Source organism: Nicotiana tabacum, chromosome 8, assembly GCF_000715075.1.
Source record: "Nicotiana tabacum cultivar K326 chromosome 8, ASM71507v2, whole genome shotgun sequence".
Classification (NCBI taxonomy): domain Eukaryota; kingdom Viridiplantae; phylum Streptophyta; class Magnoliopsida; order Solanales; family Solanaceae; genus Nicotiana; species Nicotiana tabacum.
Genome location: NC_134087.1, coordinates 72,610,682 through 72,625,428, shown reverse-complemented (window position 1 = coordinate 72,625,428; position 14,747 = coordinate 72,610,682).

Sequence of the window (14,747 nt, the reverse complement as noted above, 5' to 3'; positions counted from 1 at the left end):
GATTCACCAAGCAGGGGAACACCTCCACTCTGTCATCTCACCTTGATCGTTCATCAAATAGGGAATGGACGTCGTGGTCCCTCTCCCGGCAGGGCGAGGTAATATATGATTCCTTTTAGTTTTAACTGACTATTTCTCTAAATGGTTGGAAGCAGGAGCATTTGCCCAAATATGGGAATAGGGAGTAATCACCTTTATATGGAGAAATATCATATGTCGGTTCGGCCTTCCCAAAGAAATCAGCTGCGACAACGGAACCCAGTTCACGGGAAAGAAAATCGCCAAATTTTTTGAGAAATGGCATATCAAAAGAATACTATCAACCCTTACCACCTTGCGGGAAACGGGCAAGCAGAGTCTTCCAACAAATCGATGCAAACATCATGAAGAAGAAGCTTGAGGACGCCAAGGGACTGTGACCGGAAGTACTACCAGAAGTATTGTGGGCCTACCGAACAACTCCAAAAATGAGCACAGGAGAGACGCCCTACTCTTTGGTATACAGGATCGAGGCAGTAATACCAGTTGAGGTCGGAGAGCCTAGTCTAAGGTACTCCCATGAGAGCAATGCAAGCAACGACGAGAGCAGAAGGCAAGAACTCGACGAAGTCGACGAAGGAAGAGATATGGCCTATATTTGAATGATCGCCCAAAAATAGCAAGCACAACGCTATTATAACAAGAAAGCAAAGATCAGGCCGCTCAAAGTCGGGGATTACGTACTTAAAGCAAAAACACAAGTGAGCAAAGATCCTAGGGAAGGCAAGCTGGAAACAAATTGGGACGGTCCGTATAAAATCACAACAAAAGAAAACAAAGGATCATTTCAACTAGAAACAATGAAAAGAAAGCTACTACCAAACAACTGCAATATCAAGCACCTCAAAAACTTCTACTTCTAAGAGAAAAAGCGTCCCCCAGAATCGTACTCTTTTCTCCTCACTTGAGTTTTATCCCAGCTGGGTTTTCTCAATGAGGTTTTTAACGAGGCGATGAAGGAAACACTCCAAGTAGAAGTATATGAAGGCAAGGTCGTGGTTACTATTTCATTGCTCAACCTCTCACTATTCTCTAGATCGACCAATGGAGGGGCTAGATAGACTGGGGCTGGAACTGGAATGCCAGCCAACACCCAAAAATCAGTAAATTTCTCCAAGAATGTAACAAATGCAATAATGTCAAGGCAATAAACTTTACACTTACCAACACATTTTTCTTTCATTCAGGTTATGTTCGACCTCATTCAAACTAACACCTACCGGCCCTCGACCATAATTCAGGTTATGTTCGACCTTGTTCGAACTAACACCTACCGGCCCTCGGCCATAATTCAAGTTATGTTCGACCTTGTTCGAACTAACACCTACCGTCCCTCGGCCATATTTAAATTCAGGTTATGATCGATCTTGTTAGAACTAATACCTACTGGCCCTCGGCCATAACTAAATTCAAGTTAGGTTCGACCTCGCTCGAACTAACACCTACCGGCCCTCAGCCGTAACTTAAACAAAAGGTTATGATCAAGCTCGTTCGAGCAAACACCTATTAGCCCTCGGCCGCAATCTAACAAAAGGTCACGACCAAACAAGTCGACGACCTCGGCCATGTTCCAACAGAAGCAAAAACATACAAGTACAGAAAACAAACCAGAGGAAAAGAAGAAGATGCAGAGAACAAATTTGGCATTTCATACTTAAAAAAAAATTACAAACGCTCATGAAGACGCCGCCAAAAATACACAAAAGTTTACAAAAAAGAGAAGAAGAAAAAACTACTGATCACCATCATCATAATCTTCTGCTCCTTCACCGCCTTGGCCACCGATGCCCTTGCCATCTTGGTCCCCCTAGCCATCATCGCCTTCGCCATTTGGATATGCGGCATCGCACCGGGAATCCTCCTCAAGTCGATCTACATATTCATCATCACCTTCGCCGGCTTCAGGCATAGCAGGATCATACCCATAAGCAAGTCGAGCTTCGCGGGCCTTCACACGAACACCTTCAAGGGCTTCATAAGAAACAGACTCTGCCACATGCAAGTCTCAAAAGATATCCATATCTAATTGGACCTTGGCATGAATTCACTCCTCATATAAATTCCAAAGAACGTTGGGGAAATCCGAAGTATGGGAAGATGACGGTTGTGCCGGTAATTGGGCCTTCTCAACCTCCAAACCAACCACTCGATTTCCAACTCCCAATCCTTTCATCAAGTTGTTCTTCCTTGAACCTGGCCATTGTTAAGTCATTCTCCCGCTCAGACCGGAGAGTTCGAATCACCACCTCAAGGGACTCTGCCTTATTCAGAGCCTCCAACTGTGTCGCCTCCTCCTTCCCTAACTCTTCCACTTTCTCGGCGACTTCACCATTAAGGACCTCCATCTGAAGCCGGCATTCTTCCAATTGCCTACACAGCTCGACCACTTGTTCCTGAAGATTGCCGCACTAGGCCTCCACGGCTCTGCTGACCTCAAGCTCCTCTTCCTTACTCCTCAACATCCCCTCAAGGACGCTACACTTCTCGATGACTCTCACCACCTCGTCATCCTTCTCCTTTAACTCATCACGAAGGGCCGGCAAATGCTGCCATCACCAAACCGCTAGCGAAACTCCCGGTACTTGCTGCGGTACTCGGTATATTTGTTGTTCAACTTCACAAATACTTCCCTATGCTTCTCCTACCTTCGGTAACTTTCAATCTCCAAAATCACAGTATGCAAAAAAAGGAAGGAAGGCATAAATGAAAACGCCCCTGCTAACAAAGGTAAAAAAAGAAGGACAAAACACTAAACACTCACCCTGAGAGCAAGATTTGCTATGCTCCTCGACAAGGTGACATCGTCCAATTCTTTGAGGGTCTCACCCTCTATTTTAGAGCAAAGAGGGCCGAGGGTGGGAACTACATTCTCCATGTTCTTCAACAAGTCACGATCCATAGGGATCTCAATGGTTCTCGTAGACCCATCCAACCTTACCTCAAGCTTGGTAAAACCCTCCTCCATCATCTTCAGGTCGTCCGCATCAACGTCTGACCCCGAATTCTCGCCTTCCTCGGCAACATCTTTACCTCTCTCATTGGTCGGCAAAGAAGCATCAGTAGCCGGTTGGGAAGTCGATGCTTCTTCACGCCTCAAAGTATCGAGAACATTAGCAGCCGATCTCCCCTCCTCTGCCACCATAGAAGGCATATCCATTTTGGTTGTCTCCAAACTCAAAATCCCGGACTCTGGCTTGATATCATCCCTAATGATAATGGTCATCGTCTCGCATAGTGAAAAGTCACCCATCACTGAGTCTACGGCCCGTGCGACCCCATCGCCGACATCTATAGGTCTCCTCTTATGGGGAATCAAATTCCCTTCACCTGGCACAAGTTCATCGTATTCATCTATGAGACGATATATGGGAAAGGCTGAGGTCTCTATGGCCGAAGTCCCCACAGTCGTGAAAGAAGCAGGACCAGACACCGCAATATGAGGGATAGGGGTGCGAGCATAGATAGTCATCGTCGTATATGGAGTGAAAGCCGAGGGCGTAGCAACCTTTCATTTTTGGAACGAAGGGGCGGGAGCTCTAGACCTCCTCAAAGGCCCTCCAGCCGAATCTAGAAAAAACACAAGAAAAAGGGAAGGTCAGCAAAGTAAACGGAATGAAAGGACACCAAGGCTCCAACAAAACAAGGGACTTACTAGTCGAAAGGGGAGCCGACCCAAACCTATTGAAGGAGCCCGCCCACTCACGGATTCCCACGATGTGAGGGAGGATCCAACTAATAGGAGATGGTGAGGTATTGGCTGCGCGAAAAAAGGAAAAGGACCAGAAATCAAAATCCACAACCAAGCAAAGAAAAAATCAATCAAACACATGCGAACAAGGAAACTAAGTTTTTACGAGTGTTATTCCAAACATCAGGGAAACCATCGACGTTGGCTACCACATCTTCGGTTCTGACAAAGAAGTAGTTTAGCCAAAATTGGCAATTAGCCTTGTCGTCCAGCTTCGCCACAAGGCACTTGCCTCCTCGTGGCGAAGGTTTAACATTGTCCCCTGTAAAAGCTTGGGGCGAATAGGTGTATCAAATGCCAAAGTGAGAGTTCGACCTCGGCCAGCTTGGCGAACTTACTAAACATCCTTATAAGCTTGTAAACATATGGGGCGAGCTGGGCTAGGCAGATGTCGTAATAACGACAAAATTCCTCTGCCAGCGGAAAGGAGAGGGAGAGTGTATCCGATTTAGAAGGGGTAGGCGTAGAAGGCGCAGTATCCAGGGCGATAGACATGTACTGTATCCCATCCAGCCGGGATTAATTCAAGGTGATCAGGGATGCCGTACTTACCCCTAAGTTCTCCATATTCCTTCTGCGTCATCACTGATCGAAAGGCTCCAGGGTTGGCGTCAGGGGATTTTGAGAAATCAGACCAGGTATCAGGATTACGAGGAATTATCTCCTCCACCAAAGGGAAGCCTCCATCCTCAACGGTGGGGAGGGAGCACCATTGCTAAAGGACTGCTCGCTTCCCTCACTAGACTTGGAAGGTACATTAGTCATGTTTTATTGAAAGAAAGAGAGTATCAAGCAATAAAGGATCGAAAACATTGAAAGCCCTTGGAACAGAGAGGGAAAGTGTTAAGTTAGAGAGAAGAAGGAAGGAGATATGGGGTTTCGAAGTAGAAAGTCTGAAACTTCAAAATTACACCCTAACACATCTATTTATAAGGACCTGGTCACCAGAACCGAAAGCGGTTCATCATTACTGGCGCCGTAACCGAAGCGGCAGATCCAATCAAAGGATGCACGAGAAACGAAGCAACACATCGGAAAAATGCGTTATAATGACGCATGACATCATCTTAATTTGTGGACAACCCAACCCCAACAAACCAATCGAGAAAATCAAGACGTTTTGAAATAGGTGGTCTGCATAGGGCCACATTGCCAATACACCATGACCACCACGGCCTGAATTGCTCGCTCAATTTTTTCTACCATAACGAGCAAATCCGCTCATTGACCCCATCCGAAGCCGATATTAATAAGCAGAGGGACTAACTATAGGGGCAAAATCTGTCTTTAGAATATTTAAGCCAAGATAATATTAAGGGAGAGCTCTCGAGTCGCCGTTAGTCGAAATGACCCAAGAAACGGCACAGTCCCTGGCTGAAGTGTCGAGCAGAGCCATAGTTGAGATGTCAACAATGATCAAGGTCGAGGTCAAATATCGTTGATAAGAGCTGTAAAGCTAGTTTGTCATGATAGGATATTAAAAGGGAATATTCTAGTGGATATTCTCTGCACTTGTACTATTAGGGTTTCTTAGGAACATGTCTCATAAATATATAGAAAAAAAAGACAATGATAGGGGCATGCAATATTCACTTATAAGAACACACTTTGTAGAACAGATTCTCTCTCTTGCTAACACCACTTTTTCACTAAGATTCTTGTTTATACTATTCCATACTTTTCCATCAGATCGGAGAATAACACGAATATTCAAGGATTTGTATGTCATTCATCATTATCAGGAAGAACATCCATCTATTTCATCCTTTATTGGGTGAATCATTCCTCCTATTTACTTAAATGCCATTTAGTGATATTCATTGCTACTGAATGCTACATTATTGCTTATGCTTTTTAGAACAGTTATTGCATGATGCCATCACTATCTGACCGAACACATCTATTGTTTATTGCACCCTTGAAGGTTTCATCTAGAAATATTATTGTTAACTAAGTTTAACCCCTACTTGCATAAATTTAATTATATAACCAAGATACATATTTTTTTGTCAAAGAAATTCTAGAAACAAAAATAACGAAATAATAGAAATGTAGAAGAAACAAAAATTAATCTGAGTACACTGAATTCACAGTGTTTCCTTAAGGAACTTAATCCCCTCCTAGTACCCCGAGGTTTAGGATTATTTCCTCCCAAGATAGAACGGATTACACACTGGTGTAGCGGTACTTTAGACCCTAGTGTTTCAGCTAACACAAATGGCTTTGTTTGTTTGTAAGAAAACAATGCAGAGAGAAAGAAGAGATTTCAGAATTTTCATACGGAAAATATGAGGGAATGGTCAGTATTTATAGCCAACAAGTGCGTGCTAGAAAAGGACATGCATAATTTCTCTTCCAGATGATTGTTCACGTAAAATGACTATTACGTAAATGGCTATTTATGCAACTCAAACCGAAGGAATTCAAATTACCGTTAAAAATATTAATTTAATTTAACTATTTGACAAATAAAATTTGGTCCAAAAAATTAATCAGTCGGATCATTTGATCGAAGCCGAGCGACGATGATGGCGCGAGGCTTGACTTCTTGGGAACTCTTTAAGAGCTAGATGAAGTGTAATTATATATATACTCAACAAATGAGCTTTCCTCCTCCAATATGGGATAATATTCCTTTGTAAAGGAGGGAAAATCAAAATTTTATTTTTCTCTCCATTTTCTCATTCACCTCAATTTTGAACAAAAATCCAACAGTCTATACGAAAGAAAAACCGGCAAAATTTCTCATAAAAATTCTTAATATACTTTTATCTTAAATTTAAATATATTTTTAGTATTGATTAAAAGTTATAATAAGAAACAATTTAGTAGAAAGCAGGTCAACTAGTAAAATTTTACATTCGCTGGCATCCTAAAGCGATCACGGTACTATTTTGTGTACCACCTTCGTCCAAATTTCTGAGGTACTTCACGCATATAACTAGCTAAGATAGAAAGTAGAAACTATACAAACGTTCAACTAGTAAAATATTTTATTTTTCATATCAAAATAGCACATGCATTTTATAAATGGAATTCATAGTTTATTTGTTTTGAGTACTCATGGAGACGAAGTCCCTTCGGAGATATTCGATAAAATTGGAACTTAAGACTTTTAAAAACGAAAGGTGACTAATAACCTGATTGGCTAAACTTCTAAAATCAGCTTATTTTGAAAAATATTTTTAAGTATTTTTCAAAAAAAGTACTTAGCGAGAAAGCAGTTTGCGTTTTACTAATCTATTTGAAAGCACTTTTGAGCAGCAATTAGTGTTTGATCAAGTTTTTAAAAAGTGTTCTAAGTATATTTTCTCAAAAGTGTTTTTTTAAAAAGAACTCTTCGGGAAAAGCTACTTTTTCAGTTTCTCAAAACAGCTTCTACCTAAACATACTTTTTTTTTTCTTCTAAAAGCTTGACCAAACACCTTAATTTTGGCAAAGAAAAATACGTTTGGCTAAACAAAAGCTTGGCCAAACCGGCTATAGCAGAGTATTTAGCACTAAAAGAGATCGTTGTGTTGAATCCCGATAGGTTATATAGTAAAAATTGTATAAAAAGAAATGTAAAGAGTATATTATAGAACTTTTGGAGTTTTATGTACAAGTTGATGAATTTCGCCTTGCAAATATCATTATTTACTGATGAGTTGGGGAAAAGAAATAGCTCTCATAAATTTGAAATAAGAAGTTAACATTTGTGTCTTCGCTGGAGGGACGTGACTTTTATTCTTAGCGAGAGCTTATCAAATTCGCCTATAATTGTTGCATATAGGAATTCGTGACAAACCTATCCTAAGAACAGTTGAAATTTTCTTATAAGAAGTATACATTACGTTCTTGTAGTAATTAGCTCTTTTTTAGTTTTAAACTCCAAGATTTTAGTCATTTTGACTTTAAAAAATGCTTTAAAACATTTTTTTCGCCAATCACAACATTCGTTTAATCTCAATTTCAACTTTCACCTATATCCAAATAAGTAATTGTTTATTCATAAATCAACTCCAACACTTAAAATGCACTTAGTGCTTAAAAACTTTTTCATTCAGTTAAGCCAAACAAACTCACCGGGTTATAATTCCATATTTTTAGTGCATTACTTACCTTACATTTTGGGGTTTTAATGTTAAACTATACTATATTTATGCTTAATTGAGTCTATTTTATGTGTGGGCACATTTAAAATAAAATTGAAGCAACATAAATATTTAAAGTGTAATTCATGCACTAAAACCCTGGGCTTATGGTTATATAATGATAAGGAAATTATTGATGAAGAAAGAATAGTTGAGACAAGAATTGAAGACCAATGCAAAAGAAGACAAAAAGAATAATGCAAAGGATTTTGGAAAGGAAAGCAAAAACGTGAATTTGGCAAAAATTAAGCAAAGCAAATGGAGCAGAAACGAAGCAGGCGAGGCAAGCTACTTTGGTCCCTATAGACTATAGAGCATGCGAGGCGAGGGAATTTGCGCGCAATAGAGCTTGCGTCGCCAGGTCTAAAGCGAGGAGGAGCCCGCTACAGAGCTCGCGAGCTGTAGCGAGGGTGTTCCGGATTTTTAAAACTTATTTTGTCTCCTATTTAGTTTTGGACTGGATTATTTCGTTTGGATCTTTTTCCTACACATATAAATAGTCATTAAACACCATCTTTAGGGGAGTTTTGGACCGGAGGCAACACACACCAGGCTTGGATGAGGCTTCTAACTAGTTTTTCTTATCTTCTTTTCTTTTAATCTCATAGTTTATTAGTTCTAGAGTTTTGGGTGTTGCATAAACGTTGTAGTTTGAAGCTTGAATTGTTCTTATTATTTTATCATATTGGCTTATTTATTCAATCTTGCGCTTAATTATTTGGTTGTTTGATCACCAATTGAAACTATCTACGAATCTAGGATTGAACTCGGGAGAGGGAATTCTAGATTGCATATAAGATTGAGTAGAGCAAGATCTTAACTCTGAGTGGGGGGGCAGATTTGTGGTTAGGATAGGAATTACCTAATCGCCTTGTTTGGTTATTATAAGGGAATTATAAGTGTGTTCTTGTTAATCCTAATTCCATAGGAATATAGGCATTAGGTTAGCTTGAATAGGCGAGTTGTACTTCGGGAGAAGGCTACGAGCAATATTAACCCTGTCAACTAATAAACCAGATAAATTAATTAGACGATTTAAGTCAAAAACTCAACGGGATTGTTAGCTAACTCATAGCTCGAGAATATTCACTCACATTGAATTCGTCTTTAAGCTTGTCTTTATTTTCTTTAATCTCTTAATTTATTACTCTAGATTAATTTTAGTTAAATATTCATACTTTAGGATTCGCTTGAATAGATTAATTATTTGGTTTTATTTAGTTGATAGTTAATCACAAGTTCCTGTGGGTACTGTTTAACTCAAAAGATATCGAAACCTTTTTGAACAAATCAATCAAAGAAGATGAAAGGGTAAATCTTAGTCAGACATAATTAATTCTAGATCGAAGAGCTAGCAGTGCGGATCGCATATAAGATAAAAGAAATGTAAATGATCTTGTTGAAATTCAATATTGTGTCTCACATCGATTAATAAAGGGGATGACTTTACATATTCTTCTAGAGATCACTTTTCTTTTCCTTATCAGGAATACAAGAAAAGAGCTTTTGAGCTTCCCAGAGGGATAGGAAGAGCAGCCCCCCTTTATCGAAGGTTTTCCCTTGCTATATATAGTCAAGGCACCATTGCCCTTTGCTTAGTCCGTCGTCCGCTTGCCTCCAATGTGTCTTGGTTGTCTCTTTAGGCGTTGTTCCTTCTGACTTGACGAATGTCGGGAAAAGGGGTAGAGGTGGACTATGTTATCTATCACTGCCCGGTCCATTAGGTGGGACGTTGATCAGTTCGATAGTGATGGTCAGATTTCGACCAATATAGTTAGTCCCTCCGTCTGTCGGGGTCGTCTTCTGTTGGGCTCGGCAGACGGATCATGATTGCTATGAAGTCGAGCAAAATCTGACTCCTGACTTCTCGCTCTTTAGTTACACTACTTGGGTTTTTAGGTGGGGTAGCAGCATTCTTTTGATACTCATAGACCGTTGCGGCGGTTTCGGAACCGAAACGTCGTTTGTCATCAAAGCATCATTTTGTGGTTACCGTCATTATGACACATGTTCCTGGGGAACTGAAACGTTTCATGCCCTATCAGTTTTGCTTGGCGACTGGGTTTCGTGCTTGGAGGATTTATGACTCTTATAAATAGAGGGAGTTTGCCATTTGGTTGACACACTTCTTTACTTTTTGCTTGGGAGAATTCTGCAGATATATATTCTCTGACCTTCCAAGCTTTCGTTTTCCTTTAGTTAACCGAAAACCTCGATCCTTTCTTTTTATTGTTTTTCGGCCATCTCATCTATACAAAATGGCTGACGATTCCTCTCGCGCCGATCTTCCTGCCACAGTTCCGGCACCGAAAAATGCTGCTCAGGCCACCGGAGGGGTGGATGCGGTGGAAGAAAAGGAGGTCCCATCGATAGTCGAGATTTTGCCTTGCCCTGGGAGAGAATTGGCCGACTTCAGCAGTCCCGCCAGGGTGGAGCCGGAGCTTGTCCCTTCTGTTCTGAGAGAAGCAGGCATTGCAGAGTTGAAAACTAGGTGGTGGATTCCCGGCTACGTCGACATGCGACCGGTGGAGGGAACTGACATCATTCACTTTGACCGTCCTAGGTACTGCGTATTTTACGCCTACCCGTTCCTGATTGGATACACGCTTCCTCTCCCTCTCCTGGTTGTAGACTTCTGCCGTTTTATGAGGTAGGCCCCGCTCAACTTTCACCATACCTGTACAAGTTATTCCTTATGTTGATCAAGTTCGCGGAACTTGCCGGTTGTGAGATCACCTTGGATCATCTGCTTAGTATCTTCGCCCCTCAGCTTATCCACGTCACGATATTTCGCATGCGTCCTCGGGGGTCGAGGAGTCTGGTGGTAAGAATGGATGACAGGATCAACCGCCGTTTCTACGAGAACTATTTTTACGTGCGGACTGAGCACATTGTGGCGGACCCAACGGGATTCCCTGAGAGGTGGAACTTTGCGCGTAAGTTCTTGTAATTTTAGTTGATGAGATGCCCGACCGTTTTCTATTATGGTGCTAAACTTTATCATGTCTTTGCAGCTGAGAGATTTCCCTCTCCGCCTGTCGAGGGTATTCGCGAATGGGTGAGTGCCATCTTTCCCCATACAGCAGGGGTTCGCATATGGTCGACCTTCTACAAAAGGTTCGGACGCAGGCCTCTTACCGGTGAGATGATGTTACTATTTGCTATTCTTCCTCTCTTTTTACTTGGTTCTCATGTGTCGTTTATCGATGTTATGGAGGGTGCGGAGAGCAAGGGCTCCTCTGTTAGCTTTTCATCAGTCGGCCTCATCTACTCGCCCTGTCGCGGTACCCATCGCCCAACCTTCGTCGAGGGCTGCTTCAGTTGAGTCTGCGGCCTTGGTTACTCCTACGAGGGCAACTTCTTAGGCCAAAGTTTTGACCCGCATGGCTCGCCTGACGGGTGAATCTTCATCTACTAGGGAAGAGGAGGGGTCGTCGAAGAGACAGCGAGTGGAGTTTGAGACTGCGCCCCCAACAGTGACTCATCTAGAAGACTTTCCTACGACGGGATCTGAGGAGGGGGTTGTCGTGGCTCCCCCGGTCGGGACGGAACCAGCCGTTTCCTCGGTTCAATCAGAGATTCCCACCATTGTCGGTGGTTAGCAACCTGTCGTGGCGGAAGGTCAGACTTCTGGGGCTGTCGTTACAGATTCGGACGTACCCTCATCCTCTGTAGTTGGTCGTGCTCCCCCTTTGGCTGCCAAAAGAGGGAAAGGCATGGTGGTCGACGATTACGAATTCGAGTCGGACCTCGACCCTGACGACGTCAGGATGTTTGAGGAGGGTCTTACTCACTCGGTGGTTCGTGCGAGAGGCTCAGCTCGTATTCTTGAGATCCCTTCGGATACCAATCTTTTGGGGGACACGGAGGATTTGGTACCGCAGTTCAGCATGTTATGCTCCGCAGCTGAGAACGCGGCCTTCGGTTCATTCCTGATATTGATTTGATGGATGAAGTGGCTGTTATGGGCTTAAGGGTATGTTATGCTTACTTTTGCTTTTCCCTCGCCTTTCTTGATGATACGATGACGTATATAGTGGAAGTGGAAAGCATTCGCAGGGCCAACATTCGGGCCAAGATTTTCTTGAAGATGTTGGAGAAATATCCTCCCTACCGCAACAAGTGACGCGAGATGTATGAGCGGCTGAAGGCAAACCCGGGTAATCAGGCTCTTGGTGAGGAGTTGGAGAAAAGGGACCAGGAGTTGATGCAACCTATCCGCATAAGGAGTGTACTTGAGGAGCAATTTCGAATTAAGGACGAGGAGCTCGAGTTAGGCAAGGAGTCACCGCAGAATGGGAGAACCTGCAGGAGAGATTGAGGTCAATACAGTCGGAGATGGATCAGAACTTGATCAAGGTCGAGGCGATGAGAGTGGAATAGATGGGGAAATTGACCACGCTGGAGAACAAGGTCGCTGGGTTGGAGAGCATCGAGAGTGCTTGGTCCAAGGCTTCGGGGAGGGCGGCGTCCCTGGAGAACACCATCCGCGTCTTCTAATCCGAACAGGAGTCGAAAAGAGCAACGACTACCCTCATGGAGGCGAGGCTCGAGGAGCGCATCAGCGAGATTGATCAAGAGGCATCGGTTCTGGGAGATTGGGTCGCAGCACTGGAGGCAGAAAATGGGCGACTGTTGGCTCAAATTGAGTCTTCCTCCAACATCTTTCCCCGCCATTTGCACGAGCTTTGAGTTTACGCCGAGGCCTGGCAGGATATATATAAGAGTTTGTGAGAGGCGGGTACTGTGACTGAGGCTGCCTATGAAGAAGCGCGAGTGAAAGTGCGGGAGGCTCGCGTCAATTGCGGGTCTGATACGCAACGCTGAAGCTAATGGGGGTGCGGATGGTGATGACGGAGGGATTCTTGGAGATGGTGATGGTGACGGCGATGATGACGCTGAATGAAGAATGTTGTCCTTGCCTGTTCTCACTTTCAGTTGTTTTTCTTTTTTATGGTTGTTCGTTGTCGGTTGTCGTTGTTTCTTTCCCCTTTTCTTTTCATTCTTCTCTCTTTATTGTTGGCTTGGGACATATGTAAGTGGCGATAGTCCGCACAATGACTTTGTATAAAGGAGAGTTTTTTCTTTGTTATTTGCCTTGTACTTCATCTTTATTTTCATTGTTTATAGCTTTGGTGCGAGATAGACACCTGTATGGCGAGTCATGGTCTTTCTTTCCTTCTATACCTCGTGATGGCTTTTGGCCTTAGAAATATTTTAGGTTTCCTCTTGGGTGATGGCCCCTGACCTCAAAAGGTATTATTTCAAACTTATCGAAATAGTAACCCGTCGTCATTCGATCGAGGTCGAACTCTTCTCTTTTTGGCGAAGGCCCTTGTCCTTAAAGGGTGTTATTTCCAACTTATCAAAATAGTAACCCGTCATCGTTCGATCAAGGTCGAACTCTTCTCTTTTTGGCGAAGGCCCTTGGCCTTAAAGGGTGTTATTTCGAACTTATCGAAATAGTAACCCGTCGTCGTTCGATCGAGGTCGAACTCTTCTCTTTTTCGCGAAGGCCCTTGGCCTTAAAGGGTGTTATTTCGAACTTATCGAAATAGTAACCCGTCGTCGTTCAATCGAGGTCAAACTCTTCTTGTTGGCGAAGGCCCTTGGCCTTGGGGTTTTATTTCGAACTTATCGAAATAGTAACTCGTTGTCGTTCAATCGAGGTCGAACACTTATTGTTGGTGAAGGCCCTTGGCCTTAGGGTATTATTTCGAACTCATCGAAATAGTAACCCGTCGTCGTTCGATCGAGGTAGAACTCTTCTTGTTGGTGAAGGCCCTTTTCCTTAAAGGGTGTTATTTCGAACTTAACCATATAGTAACACATCATCGTTCGATCGAGGTCGAACTCTTATCCTTTTGGCGAAGGCCCTTGGCCTTAGGGTGTTATTTCGAACTTATCAAAATAGTAACCCGTCGTCGTTCGATCGAGGTCTTCTTGTTGGCAAAGGCCCTTGGCCTTAGGGTGTTATTTCGAACTTGTCGAAATAGTAACCCGTCATCTTTTGATCGAGGTCAAACTCTTCTCTTTTTGGCGAAGGCCCTTGTCCTTAAAAGGTGTTATTTCTAACTTATCAAAATAGTAACCTATCGTCATTCGATCGAGGACAAACTCTTCTCTTTTTGGTGAAGGCCCTAGGCCTTAAACGGTGTTATTTAGAACTTATCGAAATAGTAACCCGTCGTTGTTTAATTGAGGTCGAACTCTTCTCTTTTTGGCAAAGGCCCTTGGCTTTAAAAGGTGTTATTTCGAACTTATCAAAATAGTAACCCGTCGTCGTTCGATCGAGGTCGAACTCTTCTTTTTTTGGCGAAGGCCCTTGGCCTTAGTGTGTTATTTAGAACTTAACGAAATAGTAACCCATCGTCGTTCGATCGAGGTCGAACTCTTATTGTTGGCGAAGGCCCTTGGCCTTGGGGTGTTATTTCAAACTTATCGAAATAGTAATGTGTTATCGTTAGATCAAGGTCGAACTCTTCTTGTTGGCGAAGCCCTTGGCCTTGGGGTGTTATTTCGAACTTATCAAACTAGTAACTCATCATCGTTCGATCGAGGTCGAACTCTTCTTGTTGGCAAAGGCCCTTGGCCTTAAAGGGTGTTATTTCGAACTTATCAAAATAGTAACTCGTCGTTGTTCGATCGAGGTCGAACTCTTCTCTTTTTGGTGAAGGCCCTTGGCCTTATTGTTTTATTTCAAACTCATCGAAATAGTAACCCATCGTTGTTCGATCGAGGTCGAACTCTTCTTGTTGGCAAAGGCCACTAGCCTTGGGGTGTTATTTCAAACTTATCGAAATAGTAACCCGTCGTCGTTCGATCGA